Genomic DNA, 16,796 nt, shown 5'->3' with positions numbered 1-16,796 from the left:
TCAAGTTGTTGGACTTGGTTTATTGATATTTCCCTTGCTGATGGCGTAGAAAGGCAGATTGTGCCCAGAATAAGCAGTCAGGTCGTTTGACCTGGCTGGTTTTTGGAATTTTTGAAAACAATGTTTTAAATCAAGTTGCTGGACTTGGTTTATCGATATCTCCCTTGCTGATAGTGTAGAAGGCAAATTGTGCCCAGAATAAGCAGTCAAGTTGGTGGACCTGGCTGGTTTTTGGAATTTTTGAAAGCACTGTTTTAAATAAAGTTGCTGGACTAGGTTTATTGATTTTTCCCCTGCTGTTGGTGTAGAAAGGCAAATAAATTGTGCCCAGAATAAGCAGTCAGGTTGGTGGACCTGTCTGGTTTTTGGAATTTTTGAAAGCACTTATTTAAATCAAGTTGCTGGACTTGGTTTATTGATTTTTCCCTTTCTGATAGTGTGGAAATGAAATAAGTTGTGCCCAGAATAAGCAGTCAGGTTGGTGGACCTGGCTGGTTTTTGGACTTTTTGAAAGCACTGTTTTAAATCAAGTTGCTGGACTTGGTTTGTTGATATTTCCCTTGCTGATGGTGTAGAAAGGCAAATTGTTCCCAGAATAAGCAGTCAGATTTTTAATTCAAGTTGCTGGACTTTGTTTATTGATATTTCCCTTGCTGATAGTGTAGAAAGGCAAATTGTGCCCAGAATAAGCAGTCAGGTTGGTGGACCTGTCTGGTTTTTGGAATTTTTGAAAGCACTTATTTAAATCAAGTTGCTGGACTTGGTTTATTGATTTTTCCCTTTCTGATAGTGTGGAAATGAAATAAGTTGTGCCCAGAATAAGCAGTCAGGTTGGTGGACCTGGCTGGTTTTTGGACTTTTTGAAAGCACTGTTTTAAATCAAGTTGCTGGACTAGGTTTATTGATTTTTCCCTTGCTGATGGTGTAGAAAGGCAAATAAATTGTGCCCAAAATAAGCAGTCAGGTTGGTGGACCTGGCTGGTTTTTGGAGTTTTTGAAAGCACTTATTTAAATCAAGTTGCTGGACTTGGTTTATTGATTTTTCCCTTTCTGATAGTGTGGAAATGAAATAAGTTGTGCCCAGAATAAGCAGTCAGGTTGGTGGACCTGGCTGGTTTTTGGACTTTTTGAAAGCACTGTTTTAAATCAAGTTGCTGGACTTGGTTTGTTGATATTTCCCTTGCTGATGGTGTAGAAAAGCAAATTGTGCCCAGAATAAGCAGTCAGATTTTTAATTCAAGTTGCTGGTCTTCGTTTATTGATATTTCCCTTGCTGATAGTGTAGAAAGGCAAATTGTTCCCAGAATAAGCAGTCAGATTTTTAATTCAAGTTGCTGGACTTGGTTTATTGATATTTCCCTTGCTGATAGTGTAGAAAGGCAAATTGTTCCCAGAATAAGCAGTCAGATTTTTAATTCAAGTTGCTGGACTAGGTTTATTGATTTTTCCCTTGCTGATGGTGTAGAAAGGCAAATAAATTGTGCCCAAAATAAGCAGTCAGGTTGGTGGACCGGGCTGGTTTTTGGAGTTTTTGAAAGCACTTATTTAAATCAAGTTGCTGGACTTGGTTTATTGATTTTTGCCTTTCTGATGGTGTAGAAATGAAATAAGTTGTGCCAAGAATAAGCAGTCAGGTTGGTGGACCTGGCTGGTTTTTGGACTTTTTGAAAGCACTGTTTTAAATCAAGTTGCTGGACTTGGTTTGTTGATATTTCCCTTGCTGATGGTGTAGAAAGGCAAATTGTTCCCAGAATAAGCAGTCAGATTTTTAATTCAAGTTGCTGGACTAGGTTTATTGATTTTTCCCTTGCTGATGGTGTAGAAAGGCAATAAAATTGTGCCCAAAATAAGCAGCCAGGTTGGTGGACCTGGCTGGTTTTTGGAGTTTTTGAAAGCACTTATTTAAATCAAGTTGCTGGACTTGGTTTATTGATTTTTGTCTTTCTGATGGTGTAGAAATGAAATAAGTTGTGCCCAGAATAAGCAGTCAGGATGGTGGACCTGGCTGGTTTTTGGACTTTTTGAAAGCACTGTTTTAAATCAAGTTGCTGGACTTGGTTTATTGATATTTCCCTTGCTGATGGTGTAGAAAGGCAAATTGTGCCCACAATAAGCAGTCAGATTTTTAATTCAAGTTGCTGGACTTCGTTTATTGATATTTCCCTTGCTGATAGTGTAGAAAGGCAAATTGTTCCCAGAATAAGCAGTCAGATTTTTACTTCAAGTTGCTGGACTTGGTTTATTGATATTTCCCTTGCTGATAGTGTAGAAAGGCAAATTGTTCCCAGAATAAGCAGTCAGATTTTTAATTCAAGTTGCTGGACTAGGTTTATTGATTTTTCCCTTGCTGATGGTGTAGAAAGGCAAATAAATTGTGCCCAAAATAAGCAGTCAGGTTGGTGGACCTGGCTGGTTTTTGGAGTTTTTGAAAGGACTTATTTAAATCAAGTTGCTGGACTTGGTTTATTGATTTTTGCCTTTCTGATGGTGTAGAAATGAAATAAGTTGAGCCCAGAATAAGCAGTCAGATTGGTGGACCTGGCTGGTTTTTGGACTTTTTGAAAGCACTGTTTTAAATCAAAATGCTGGACTTGGTTTGTTGATATTTCCCTTGCTGATGGTGTAGAAAGGCAAATTGTTCCCAGAATAAGCAGTCAGATTTTTAATTCAAGTTGCTGGACTAGATTTATTGATTTTTCCCTTGCTGATGGTGTAGAAAGGCAAATAAATTGTGCCCAAAATAAGCAGTCAGGTTGGTGGACCTGGCTGGTTTTTGGAGTTTTTGAAAGCACTTATTTAAATCAAGTTGCTGGACTTGGTTTACTGATTTTTGCCTTTCTGATGGTGTAGAAATGAAATAAGTTGTGCCCAGAATAAGCAATCAGGTTGGTGGACCTGGCTGGTTTTTGGACTTTTTGAAAGCACTGTTTTAAATCAAGTTGCTGGACTTGGTTTATTGATATTTCCCTTGCTGATGGTGTAGAAAGGCAAATTGTGCCCAGAATAAGCAGTCAGATTTTTAATTCAAGTTGCTGGACTTCGTTTATTGATATTTCCCTTGCTGATAGTGTAGAAAGGCAAATTGTTCCCAGAATAAGCAGTCAGATTTTTAATTCAAGTTGCTGGACTTGGTTTATTGATATTTCCCTTGCTGATAGTGCAGAAAGGCAAATTGTGCCCAGAATAAGCAGTCAAGTTGGTGGACTTAACTGGTTTTTGGAATTTTTGAAAGCACTGTTTTAAATCAAGTTGCTGGACTAGGTCTATTGATTTTTCCCTTGATGATGATGTAGAAAGGCAAATAAATTGTGCCCAGAATAAGCAGTCAGGTTGGTGGACCTGGCTGGTTTTCGGAATTTTTGAAAGCACTTATTTAAATCAAGTTGCTGGACTTGGTTTATTGATTTTTGCCTTTCTGATGGTGTAGAAATGAAATAAATTGTGCCCAGAATAAGCAGTCAGGTTGGTGGACCTGACAGGTTTTTGGACTTTTTGAAAGCACTGTTTTAAATCAAGTTGCTGGAATTGGTTTATTGATATTTTCCTTGCTGATGGTGTAGAAAGGCAAATTGTGCCTAGAATAAGCAGTCAGATTTTTAATTCAAGTTGCTGGACTTGGTTTATTGATATTTCCATTGCTGATGGTGTAGAAAGGCAAGTTGTGCCCAGAATAAGCAGTCAGATTTTTAATTCAAGTTGCTGGACTTGGTTTATTGATATTTCCCTTGCTGATGGTGTAGAAAGGCAAATAAATTGTGCCTAGAATAAGCAGTCAGGTTGTCTCAATTCATGGTAGGCCACAAGCGTCTATCGCGGCTGTTTTTCGGCAATCTGCCGGCTATGTTTATAAGAGTTTACGATGTAATGGCACGTGCTCTGTAACTTCTGTAACTGGGAGATGCATAACGGACTTGGGGGTGGGGGGTACACAAACGGAATTCCCATTACTTCGGGTCTTTCCCATTATAGCCCCTCCATTATGATATCCCTATTCAAATCCTGCTTTTCCGTTTGTGCCCCCCCAAGTCCGTTATTCGCAACTAATTAATGTTTTATCAAATTCCTCTGTCGCCTTCGATTCTGTTTTTTGTTTTTTTCGCAATGTTTTCACTTTGTGAGTGGTCATTCTCACGTATGAACGGACATCTATATGTGTCTTTCACTGTTTGATGAAGTGGACCGATCAACCTTCTGTGGAGCAGAGTTATGGAGAGGTTGAGCGGACGAGATGGGCGAGAGGGTACAGGAGCACCCCGTTTCAACTCTCCCCAAGGAGACAAACTGAATTACAAACCCAGCCTCCCGCCCCAACTGGCTCCATCACACAACTGGCTCCACACAACTGGCTTCTTGAAGTGGCATACATAGTTAAAACTGCGTTTTGTGGCATTCATTTTAAATGATTAAACTTATTATTTACCAAATTTTTATTGTAATTTATTTTTTAATATTGCCTAAGTTGTTTTTAACTAAGACCAGAAAAGGATATTTTTCATACTAAACAGAGTAAATTTAGGCTAAAAACCAGTCTGTTCACAGTATTATCAGAAAATCGATTCATTATGTTCAGACTGAGCCCAGAATAAGTTCATTATGTCCAGAATAAGCTCAGAATTTTACTATGAATTTTACCATGAAATGTCTATAAAGTGTCATGATCAGAACTCTGGGCATAGTAAAAATCATAATAAAAATTCTATGGTTCAGTACTGAAATATTATGAGACTCAGGTCCGGGAAGGTCGGGGCGCTCTAATGCCGGTTGTGGTTTCAAAAGGCATGGCGCATCGCATCAAAACGATTTTTAGACCTGTTGCTAGTTTGTGGTTGTGCCTGAAATGAAATGACTGCTGATGCATGAAATAAGTCCCGAACAATTTGCCGTCGTAGTACATTTTCCATCAACTCAAAATATTGCCGCATTTGCTGAAGATTGTTTCATTCGAATGAAGCTTTTTTTAGACCCAAAGCTTTTCTTTTTTGGTTGAAAAGGTTTTTTGAGTTGCAATTATCACTTGCGTACCCTCATGCGATGTTGCAGTTGTTAAAATTTATCTTTGCTAGATCCCGTATCATAACTGAACATATACTTCCTGAATCAATGTACATCTAGTATTTTTACAGGCAAGTTTTGCCTGGAAATTTTTTTAAAACTCGTCAGAATCAATCTTTGCCACTCTGTTATGGTTTGTGAAACTATAAACAGGTTTGAATAATTGATTAAACATTGTTGGATGAAAATTCTTCAATTGAAGCCTTCAATATTTTTTTTCGAATTTTAACGTTTTACTTGACATTTTGTTGTGATTTTCAACATTTTCTAGCAAAATTATCTTTAAGGCACAGTTATTGAAATATTTGCTTGTGCTAGCCAGTTTTGTTTGTGGCTGGCCTTTCATTTTTTCCAACAATTCTGCAAAGCTTGTTTGCGCTTCGTCTCTCGAAGTTGCTTGTGTTGATTTTTGTGTTAATCGCTGAGAAGAATTCACTGATATTTCGCAATTCTTTTTTCGGGTAGTGTAATGTGCTGTTTATGTTAATGCTTTCTGTTCCATTTCAACGTTGAGCGCAATTGAGACTGCACGTTCTGGTTCAATTGTTTCGCGTAGCAGTTTGCGTGGTATATCTGAATCTGAAAATTTTTTTATGAATTTATCATTCCATGGTTGATTCCCGGAAATTTCCGAAGTTCAAGTTTTTTGTTAATTTTTGTGTACTGTTCGGCGTTCTCGTTTTTTGTTTCCTCGAAAAAACCGACAAAGTTCAAAAGTGATGTTCTTTGGTGGGGTGAATGCAGATTCAATCATTTGCCATAATTGCACAGTTGTCAAATCATTTACGACTGCATGGGGGTTTATGCTACTGCAAATCTTCTCGCATTTTGTACCGATGCAAAAGTACTGAATTCAGAAACATTTCTCGTGCACATGATCCCCATGTAAACAATAAAAAATTCCTGCATTACTAAGTTTCTGGCATTTCCACTCCCTTGAAATTCGAGATGGATGTTTCTTGTATATCCGTCTCACATAGGTTGGTTTGTCCCAGAAAGGATAATGATCAATTTTTTTGGCTATTATCTCTAATTTGGCGTGAGTTTTGATGTTGCCTTTTCGTCGATGTACCCGCAACCCCCATAACTTTTAGTCAAAGGTATTTGTACTTTAAATTGCACGTTCCCTGAGTAATTCTTGTAGCTAAGCGCACAAAGAGCACTTTTTGCAATTTCTCTCTGTGCTTGCATTTTTTTCCATGCGTCTGCTTCCTCTGAGTGCTAATATTCTTGGCTGATTTTAGTGTTAACATACACTTTGTTCACAGCACAGCTAAATTTTAGCAATAAAATCCTTAGACTAATGTTTTCGCCACATGCGGTTATTGGTTTTACCCCTGCTACCATTCAATGCATTACTTACGTGGTATATTGTTGATGAGTATTTACTCTTCTTGAGGATTTCAACACATCCAGGTTGACTCCATTCTGAATTCGCGCTTACCCGTTAGGCTGACCAATTAGCCTCCACACATCACCTCAGTTTTTCCATTGAACGCCTTCTGACAGCCTTGCCGGAGCTATACCAGCATGACGACAAGACAGTTAGCAGTAAGTTCAAGGTAACCGAAAATTTTGTCATACAATTTTGGAAAAAGTGGTCCGTTGACTACTTGCCGCTTCAACAGCAACCAATGTGGCACGCTCGACAACAAGCACCAATATGTCGTAAACGACATTGTCATCATCATGGAAGACAGAAGGCCTCCAATGCTCCAGTGTTGATGTTGCCTTTTCGTCGATGTACCCGCAACCCCCATAACTTTTAGTAAAAGGTATTTGTACTTTAAATTGCACGTTCCCTGAGTAATTCTTGTAGCTAAGCTCACAAAGAGCACTTTTTGCACTTTTTCTCTGTGCTTGCATTTTTTCCATGCGTCTGCTTCCTCTGAGTGCTAATATTCTTGGCTGATTTTAGTGTTAACATACACTTTGTTCCCAGCACAGCTAAATTTTAGCAATAAAATCCTTAGACTAATGTTTGTGCCACATGCGGTTATTGGTCTTACCCCTGCTACCATTCAATGCATTACTTACGTGGTATATTGTTGATGAGTATTTACTCTTCTTGAGGATTTCAACACATCCAGGTTGACTCCATTCTGAATTCGCGCTTACCCGTTAGGCTGACCAATTAGCCTCGACACATCACCTCAGTTTTTCCATTGAACGCCTTCTGACAGCCTTGCCGGAGCTATACCAGCATGACGACAAGACAGTTAGCAGTAAGTTCCAGGTAACCGAAAATTTTGTCATACAATTTTGGAAAAAGTGGTCCGTTGACTACTTGCCGCTTCAACAGCAACCAAAGTGGCACGCTCGACAACAAGCCCCAATATGGCGTAAACGACATTGTCATCATCATGGAAGACAGAAGGCCTCCAATGCTCCAGTGTTGATGTTGCCTTTTCGTCGATGTACCCGCAACCCCCATAACTTTTAGTAAAAGGTATTTGTACTTTAAATTGCACGTTCCCTGAGTAATTCTTGTAGCTAAGCGCACAAAGAGCACTTTTTGCACTTTCTCTCTGTGCTTGCATTTTTTCCATGCGTCTGCTTCCTCTGAGTGCTAATATTCTTGGCTGATTTTAGTGTTAACATACACTTTGTTCCCAGCACAGCTAAATTTTAGCAATAAAATCCTTAGACTAATGTTTGTGCCACATGCGGTTGTTGGTCTTACCCCTGCTACCATTCAATGCATTACTTACGTGGTATATTGTTGATGAGTATTTACTCTTCTTGAGGATTTCAACACATCCAGGTTGACTCCATTCTGAATTCGCGCTTACCCGTTAGGCTGACCAATTAGCCTCGACACATCACCTCAGTTTTTCCATTGAACGCCTTCTGACAGCCTTGCCGGAGCTATACCAGCATGACGACAAGACAGTTAGCAGTATGTTCAAGGTAACCGAAAATTTTGTCATACAATTTTGGAAAAAGTGGTCCGTTGACTACTTGCCGCTTCAACAGCAACCAAAGTGGCACGCTCGACAACAAGCCCCAATATGGCGTTAACGACATTGTCATCATCATGGAAGACAGAAGGCCTCCAATGCTTCGGCCAATTGCTAGGACAACTGAATTGTTTGACGGAAATGACTATATAGAACGAGTTGCTCGGGTCAAGACCCAAACAGGTCTCTATTTTATCCAGCCAGCCGACTTGTTTTTTTACAACGAGAGGGAAAAATAAATCACATACAGGAATCAACTATAACAGATGACTCAATGGACGAGGAGTGACAAGAAGGCACATCAAAGGCATCAGAAATCAATACAAAATCTTCCCTGAAAGAGAACACGATATAAAATTACATCCAACATTAAGATGTCTAACTTCTTCATACATTCACCTTCATGGCAACCGCGAGAAAAATGACGCCAATGACAACAACGATATGATAACAATCATTTTTTTACTCGGAAAACATTAATTTGGCAAATTTTCAAAATGTTTTTCAGGGCCAATAGAAAAATGCAGCTGAAACATCGACTTCGTCTGAACCCGTTCAAGGAGGCTGCAATATGCTGCAGTAAATAAGCTCGACCTAAATGGTTGACCTAAATTGACCCAGCCAGATTTCCAGATGACTTCTTCAACAAATGTAACAAATGTAACAAATTATCACGTGATTTCAGCTAAGAGACCATAGTTTCATATGATTTTATCACGTATACTTGTTATCTTTTGAGCATGAGTTCTTCTTGAGCATAAAGCATTTAGGTCTTTAGAGCGTTTATAAAACAACTCTATTTCATACAAACTAAGTGCTGCACCGCAACAGGCTGAATGATATTATTTTGAGCGCTGCTCGATGTAACATCGAACAAAATCCTTATTTTGGAAACCTCAAAAGAGCCTAATGCGTTGAATGTAAATTCTTTGTGCGTTGCATGTAAATTCAACAGATCCTCGATAGCATTTGAGGACAAACTATTTTATTGTGCTAGTCATTCATTCACAATTGATTGGGACAGGAAGCACTTTTTCTCATTACTGCGCTTCTGATCAGACTCATTCGCTAGAAACTATTGTACAAGATTAGTGATGTACAAGAGCTCGTGTAAATCTGATCAGAAGTCTGTTTACCATGGGACCTCAACATTGCCTTATAAAATAATATTGGGTTATGGATTCGCATATTCCTTCAAATTTAGTCAAAAAATGACAGCAATTTTAAATTGCTTAGAATCATGTTTCGAAAGTATTAAAGTATTGAATTTGTGGCTGCAAAAATTTTGTTTGAGCTTCAATTCTTCGGGAAAAATTGGTTATTTTTTAAAATCGGTTAACACCAGAAGAAGACGCGTGGCTTAACACAAAGCGATCTCATAAATATGAATCACTCAGAAAAATAATAATAGTTAATTCGATTTGCCGTTTTACAAGTTTATCAAAACTAATGACGTTTACCAGTGGTGGCATATAAAGTCAGTAAAGGAATATAAACAGTAGGAGTTTTGTTATCCTTCTAAATTAATTTGACTCCTTCGAGGATATTGACTGTTCACCCATCGTTGAATTCAATTGCACCTGAAATGAACAAAGATATATTTGCGTATAGAGACATATCTTTTTCGTATAGAGAGGTATAAAGAAATATCGCAGAATCCATTGAAGTACAATTTGCAAATTTTAAAATCAAATAAGTTATTTAACGGCATTCAAATTTCAATCAGTGCTCGTTCCTTCCACGACAACTTCAATAGTTTTATAAGTTTAATAGTTAAAAAAAGCTCAGTTTGGTTATTTCATATATTACATAATTTTACATAATATTTCATAATTACATTCCAAGAAAACGTTCCAAACTATAAAATAGGATTATGATGAAAACCAACGATTTTTACGTAGGGTTAAAATTAACAAAAAAATACGATACTATGAAGAATAATTATTCTGTTTTTAATACTGAATTAAAATGTTAATACTGGTATTTTCGGTTATTTAGAGATTATGGAGTTATTTATTTCTGAAACACAAAATCAATTTGCAACTCAAAATCTCCATTAATGGTCAGATTTTCAACTATCTTGAAAACTAGCTTAACTATTTTTTTAATCTTTGTAATTATTAATATTTTTTTTCGTCTTCAACAACGGGATAAACGGGTAACGCCCCGAGGGAATTGAGCTCAATAAGATCTTCAACGGTTCACCGCTCTCTAAGTATCTAAATATGTGATTCATCGAAGCAGTTCAAGAGACAAATTCATGATGTGAGGGCGGTCTTTAGAGTTTCTCCCATCCACCTTTAACTCCAGCCCCCTCCCCCTCCTCCCCCTATCGCAATTATCTCCCCTCCTACTTCACCTCATTCCACCCGCAGCCACACGCACACTCCATCAATCCCCCACCCCCAACCCCCCCCCCCCCCCCCAACCCACGATCACCTGTCTCCTTATAAACTGAGTTGTACACTGTGTCCTGATATGCTTACGACAAGACGTGCAAGACTAAATTAAAGTCTTGGCCAGAACATGGCATGCCAAATTCTAATTTCGTAGCAAATCTGAAATAAAGTCCAAAAATAGGTCCGAAAAACGCTAAGAAGTAACCGGGAAATTGTCCAAAATAAGTGGAAAAAATGCTATAAATAAGTACTAGTACCTTGTTCCAATATAAATCCTGCTTTAGGAGGACGTCGTCTTTGTCTGTTCAGAGGATAATCCATCAGGTTTCCCAAGTAGTTCCTTGCAACATTCCGCTCTTCTTTCACCGCCGGCATACTTTTCACTGAAATTGTAAACGTTCATTCCTAAACTGATATAGCATAGTTTAACTTTTTTTCCCTACAAGTTCAAGAAAATGTCGAAAAATAGAACAAAAACCCGGCAGAGATGGCAGGCAAAATTTCAAATGTTGTCACGCCTTTTAGAAATGTAGGAACACATTTCAGGTACCATTTGAAAAACCATAAAAATATAGTTTTCAAAAACCGGATTTTTTTTGGTGTATATCTTGTTCGCACCTTCTTCAAACAATTAAGCACAAACACACCCACACTCACGCACACCACACACATATAGAAATTTAAATACACACATACACACACACATACACACACACACACACACACACACTCATACACACACATACACACACACACACACACACACACACACACACACGCGCACACACAGACACCACACACACTGACAGTATAACAAACTCACGCAGACGCTCATACTCTCTCACATACAACCCCTCAAACACTCTCACTCACGAATTCACATGCTACTCAACTATAGACTGACGCAACTATACACTGGCACACAAGCAATTACGGACGCACACGTACACATACCCACACACAGAGAAAAAGGGATGTGATGCAGAATGATGTACAAAAGTAGGCCCCTTTTTTCATTGACTCAGTTTTTATCATTAAATCAGATGAAGTTTCCAGAAATTTTGATTTCAAGAAACAATGAAAAATTGACTCTTTCCCAATATAGCCGATTGTCTTCCCCATGAAACTATAGCCCCATTATGGTATATTTACCATGATTAAAGGGATATAGCTTATCTTACCACTAAGCAAAAGGGCTATAATGGGAATGACTCAGGAACATATTTTATAGAGCAGAAGGACATCTTTTGTCATGCCAATTGTTAAACCGACCAAGACGGTACGCAAAAAGTCGAAACTTTTGTCATGTCTGAATCAGAATTATTCCTCAATAAGAATCAGAAAAAACAAAGACCAAAATAGCAAAACTATCTGACTATGTTAAGCTCAAAACAAGTTGAAATTTTCCACTTGTTAATTAAGTATAGATTAGGTGAATCTGCTTTAAGTCTTTACGAACTTCCGATTGTTGAGAGTCCCGAAGCAGCTCAAGGTTTGCAGCAGGAATTGCGAAGTGTCATTTGCAGAATCATTTGCAAAACTATCTGACTATGTTAAGCTCAAAACAAGTTGAAATTTTCCACTTGTTAATTAAGTATAGATTAGGTGAATCTGCTTGAAGTCTTTACGAACTTCCGATTGTTGAGAGTCCCGAAGCAGCTCAAGGTTTGCAGCAGGAATTGCGAAGTGTCATTTGCAGAATCACGTAACCTAGCTTAATAATGAAAACTACACGTTTTGAAATGACGACATTCATGGAAATCAATTTCTCTTTAAGTATACGGGAAATTCTGTCATTTTAACTTCTCGCAAAGCAATCTCAAAGTAAACCAGTACTGCGAATAGTAAAACTCTATATCAAATGTTTCATAGTATTTTTAGGGTTTGTGCTCAAAAACTTTGCAATGTTTCCTCAGGCAACCGTTTTTAAAATAAGTTTAGCCCCGACAGTCAGTTTTGATTCATTTATCTGCGAATACAAAAGTAATATTAAATCGACAACTTTGTTATTTTTCACTGGCGCTGTGAATTGCACTTAGTGAGTTAAATTTTTCCTTGATTATATAAAAGTTCGTATTCTGTCGCTTGTTCAAAAAATTTTCAGATAACTGCTTAACTGAAAATACTTTTCTCCAAAATAAAAAGTGACAGAACCAGAAGAGTTTAATAGCATAAATACAGCTTTGAGATATCATGATTCAGCGCTGATTTACTATGTTACAAGGATGAGGGTAATTTTAGTGAAAAAAAAATGCTATGTTAAACGAAAACGAAACTTATTAGATTGAATTACTTTGGTCCATACATATTGATTAATGACAAGAATAGCTGCATCAAGATGAATCAGAACACATCATCAATTAACGAGGCATGAAAAGGTGAAACAATACTTTGTAATTGATCTTAACACCTTAACCTATCAAGCAGTTGAAAGTGACAATTATCCCTGATTTTTTTTCTCATTTGCCTATAGTCATTTTGACCTTGAAATCTGAAAACAACAGCTGATCACTTAGCAAATTGAAAACTTGAATTGATATTGTGTTAAAATTATTTAATTGACGAAGATCCTTGGTTTAAAATTTAAGCCAAAACTTAGCAAGGTTTTTATCAAGAAAATTCGTCAGAACTCTGTAATATCAAACATAAGTTTCAAATCTTCGTATCAAATGCAGCCTGACCTACATTTCTCCTAATTTCATTTTTGTTGTTTACGGCAAAGATATTTCAACATCCAAGATAACTTTATTAGGTGGGGAAAATTCAAAGCATGGAAAAGCAGAAAATTAATATTTGCAGGTTTAAAATTATTAGGAGTTCAGTATAAAAATGTTTCTATATTTAGTTCCTGCAGCTTTCTAAGACTCAAAGTCAATGTTTTACACTAATTTTTCTCATTCTATTGTTTGAGATGTACTTGATGTCGAAGAAATAAATAAATTCACACCAAATTCACTCAAACCTGTTCTTTATTTTGATGATCCCCGGCACAGTATCGACCCATAATTGTAAGAAAAACGATACTCAAGATAGCAAATTACTTCTTTTTTATATAGAGCATTCGCTCGGGGTCAGAATTCATAATGCTCCTCTCCTAAAAACACTGGAAAACAAAAGGATTATGTCAGTTACAATTTATAGAAAAAAAACTTATTTTTTTAAAATACGCTGAAAGACTGGTTTCCGAATACGCTGGTTTATCCTAAAACTTTTGACATCAATTGCATTTCAACTATCGATTTAGGAAAAGCAAATCGCACTTAGGTGAATTTTTTCAATTTACATGTAGTACAAAATTACGAATAATTCATTTTTTGGATTCTAAACAAAGTTAAACTAGACATTACATACAGATGTTTTTTGAAACTTTATAATGCAGTAAAACCTACGTATGCTGATAACTGCCCACATTTGGTTCCCACTGGAGGAAATGATTACCCTAGAAATTGAAAAAAAATAAAACTTTAATTTTTCAATATTTTTGTGTAAAAATTAGATTTTAAAGCTTTTAACCATGAGGAAAAAGTGGTAAGCAAATTTTAAACTAAAAACAAGAAAAAAATTCCGCACTTATTTAGACTTGATAAGAAAAATGATTGTTCAGTCTCTGAAAACAAAAAAGAAAAAATTGTTGTTTCGCTATTCTACCTGGAAAATTTTGATAACATTAATTTGAACAGTGAGCAGAACAAATTTTAAATGCAAGCGGAGACAGATGTAAAGTTTTCCAATCTCTTTAATATTAGTTCAGTTTATTGATTTAAAAAATATTAAAATTTTAAAGAAAAATGACTTGTAGAGGATGGAGCGGGAAATTAATAAAGCACGGGAAACTTGGAAGTCTCTCTTAAGAGTAAGTTTGCTCCTTATCAACTGCCTATGGCATTGGCAGTTTTGGCATTTGCTGTTTGAATTTTAACAAAAATTGATATCTGGTCACCAGAAAGATTTTTGGCCCACTTTGTTTTCCGGCCTTCATTATGAATCCGCAATAATTGAGAAATTATTAAATTGAGAAATAAATGCCGACATTATATAGCCAAAAAGAAACAGTGAAAATCAACCAGACAGAGTCTTTAGAAGATGGGGAAACGTTTATGGCGATATCTTAAATTTTTTAGTACTACATGGTATTAGATTTGTTACTGAACTCAATTTTAATATATTCAATAGTTCTTTAATGACTGTCGAATTATATATGTCCCACAAGCACTCGTAATTTCACTAGGTTTGAGTGATAGACAAACAAAGGTGAAAAGATACGGAGATTTAGTCAGCATTATCTTAACGAACGTAGATGTGTATGTAAAAAAATCTTCTATTAACAAGAAAGAAAATTACAAGAGACGGAAGTTTTCCGTGGATTCAAACTGAAATATCCAATCAGAGTCTCGGAATTCTTTATTCTGCAATGAATGGCAAATAATTAATATTAGTTATTCATCCTTAGATAGATATTTGAGACACGTGTACTTTTCTAACTCCGGTATATTAATTAACTAATTATCGTGATAGTTGAAGATATAATTCAACTTCTTTATTATAAGCCCAAATTCCCGTAATTCAAAAAGTCACAAAATTACAACTTTATATTACGGTGTCTATGAAAAGTTGTAGTCACAAAAATTTCCTTAAAAGAAAGTTCTGGAAAATGGAATTGTTCATGTGATCTGATAAAACGCAAAAACTAAACGCAAAAAACGTAATTATGAAAAAATTGGTTAAAAAAATTGGAAAAATTTTAGTTTAAGAAACTCATGAGGACTCACGAAAAAACCAATGCTCTTTAAATACCTCGTGTGTGTTGTTACGGAGAGGTAGTAACTATAGAACTACTATATTATTGAAAAGTTGTAGTCATACAATTTCCATTTATGGATTAGTTTTAGTCATCGAACTTTCATATATGGCGAAGTTGTATTTTAACCAATCTCTTAAAACTTTTTTGATTTTTGAAGTCAATTGTCCATAATATGAACGTTCCATGATTAAAACGTTTTGACAACCCGGTAGTTGAGTGGGTTAGTAACAGACAAATAGAGTCATGTAAGCTTAACTGGTCTGCTTTATAGCAAACCAATTTGCACAAAAAAAGTTATATGGTTATATGATGGTGTTGAAACGTAACGCATAAATTTCAAGCTTTGATAGAGTGAAAGCAGTTTTTAATAAAAACTTTTTTTGCCGCAACTTTTACATGCATCGTCAGCACCTCAATGTCGTTGGCACCCCATCAGTTTTTATCTGAAAACCAAAAAGGTAACCAATCTTCTATAATATTCCTCCAAAAAACTATATAACGTTGACTATGACTTTTTCAACTAAAAATGAAAACTTTCCACTAAAAGACATCTCAATTCAGTTTACAGCCAGCATTGGAAGATAAAAAAGATTTTATAAAGGTGGATAAATGCAATAGCGAAAAGTTTTACAACATAGCCGTTCTAAAAGATCTTTGGTAACAACTGCTCAATTTGAGAGTTTGAAACCGTGAACAATTTTAGTAAAAAGTGTATATTTAGAAAATATAACTTCTCTTTGAAAACAATTGAGCTGGAACTATTTTATAAACTCGACTTCATACTGGAGAGTTTATTTAGTTCACTCTTGTTGATTGTTCATCAAATTGTCCTTCCTTACCTGAGACCATCATCACAAGCAGCGTGCAGCATAACAAAACAGCAACCGTTTTCATTTTCACTGACAAGAAAATCAGTAACAGTTTGTCGCTAATTTTTTAATGTTAGCAGTCTTAATCGTGCGCTTTTATCACTAACTGTGATTGTCTCTTTTTGAACAACTGTATCCGTTTGTGATTGATAAGCTACGGTTTAGATAATGTAAAATCATGAAAACGTGGCAATAAAAAGAATGAAATCGAATACCTGTATGATTGTTAGGATGAGATAGAAATTTAGTTCAAAATTAATTCAAGTGTTTAGGGAGGTAGAATTCTTCCAAAGATTCGATTGCCAAAAGACAAAAAACGGAAAATTGATCAAAAAAGACACCTGCTTAACTGCAAGCGTACTTCTTAATCTTTCATTTATATTCTCAAATTCTAAAGCCAAAAGGTTGGCAAAATTGAATTAGGGCAATAAAAACGCAAAAACTATGTGGAAGTCGACTTCACTATAAAACGCTTTATGACAACAATTAAAGTTTATTTCCCTCAATAAAACCCTTAGCTGAGAAAGTATGGCTACCCTTGTTGAGACGTCGACTTATGAAAAGAAAGTGGTCGACCAAAATTGGGCATGAAAAGAATCTTGTTTGAAATCTTGCAAGGGAATGTAACGTGCTAGAATCTTACAAAAATCGCATCCATTTTGCAAGAATCTTGCAAAATTTTGAGTTTACGTTTAGTCTTTCGTCCTGGTTATGT

At 36.3% G+C, this 16,796-nt stretch overlaps 1 long non-coding RNA gene across 1 annotated transcript; it reads right to left on the bottom strand.

Moving 5' to 3' along the window:
- Window positions 1–9,408: 9,408 nt before the first annotated feature.
- LOC142338293 (uncharacterized) lies at window positions 9,409–16,436 on the bottom strand. The gene is made up of 3 exons (XR_012758968.1): window positions 16,052–16,436; window positions 10,669–10,794; window positions 9,409–9,592 (listed from the first exon to the last, which is right to left on the bottom strand). It is a non-coding gene; the product is annotated as an uncharacterized LOC142338293 (long non-coding RNA).
- Window positions 16,437–16,796: the final 360 nt, after the last annotated feature.

This window comes from Convolutriloba macropyga, chromosome 4, assembly GCF_964194025.1.
Source record: "Convolutriloba macropyga chromosome 4, txConMacr16.3, whole genome shotgun sequence".
NCBI lineage: Eukaryota > Metazoa > Xenacoelomorpha > Acoela > Convolutidae > Convolutriloba > Convolutriloba macropyga.
The sequence above is the reverse complement of the archived record's forward strand: the minus strand, read 5'-3'. Positions and strand labels throughout refer to the sequence as shown.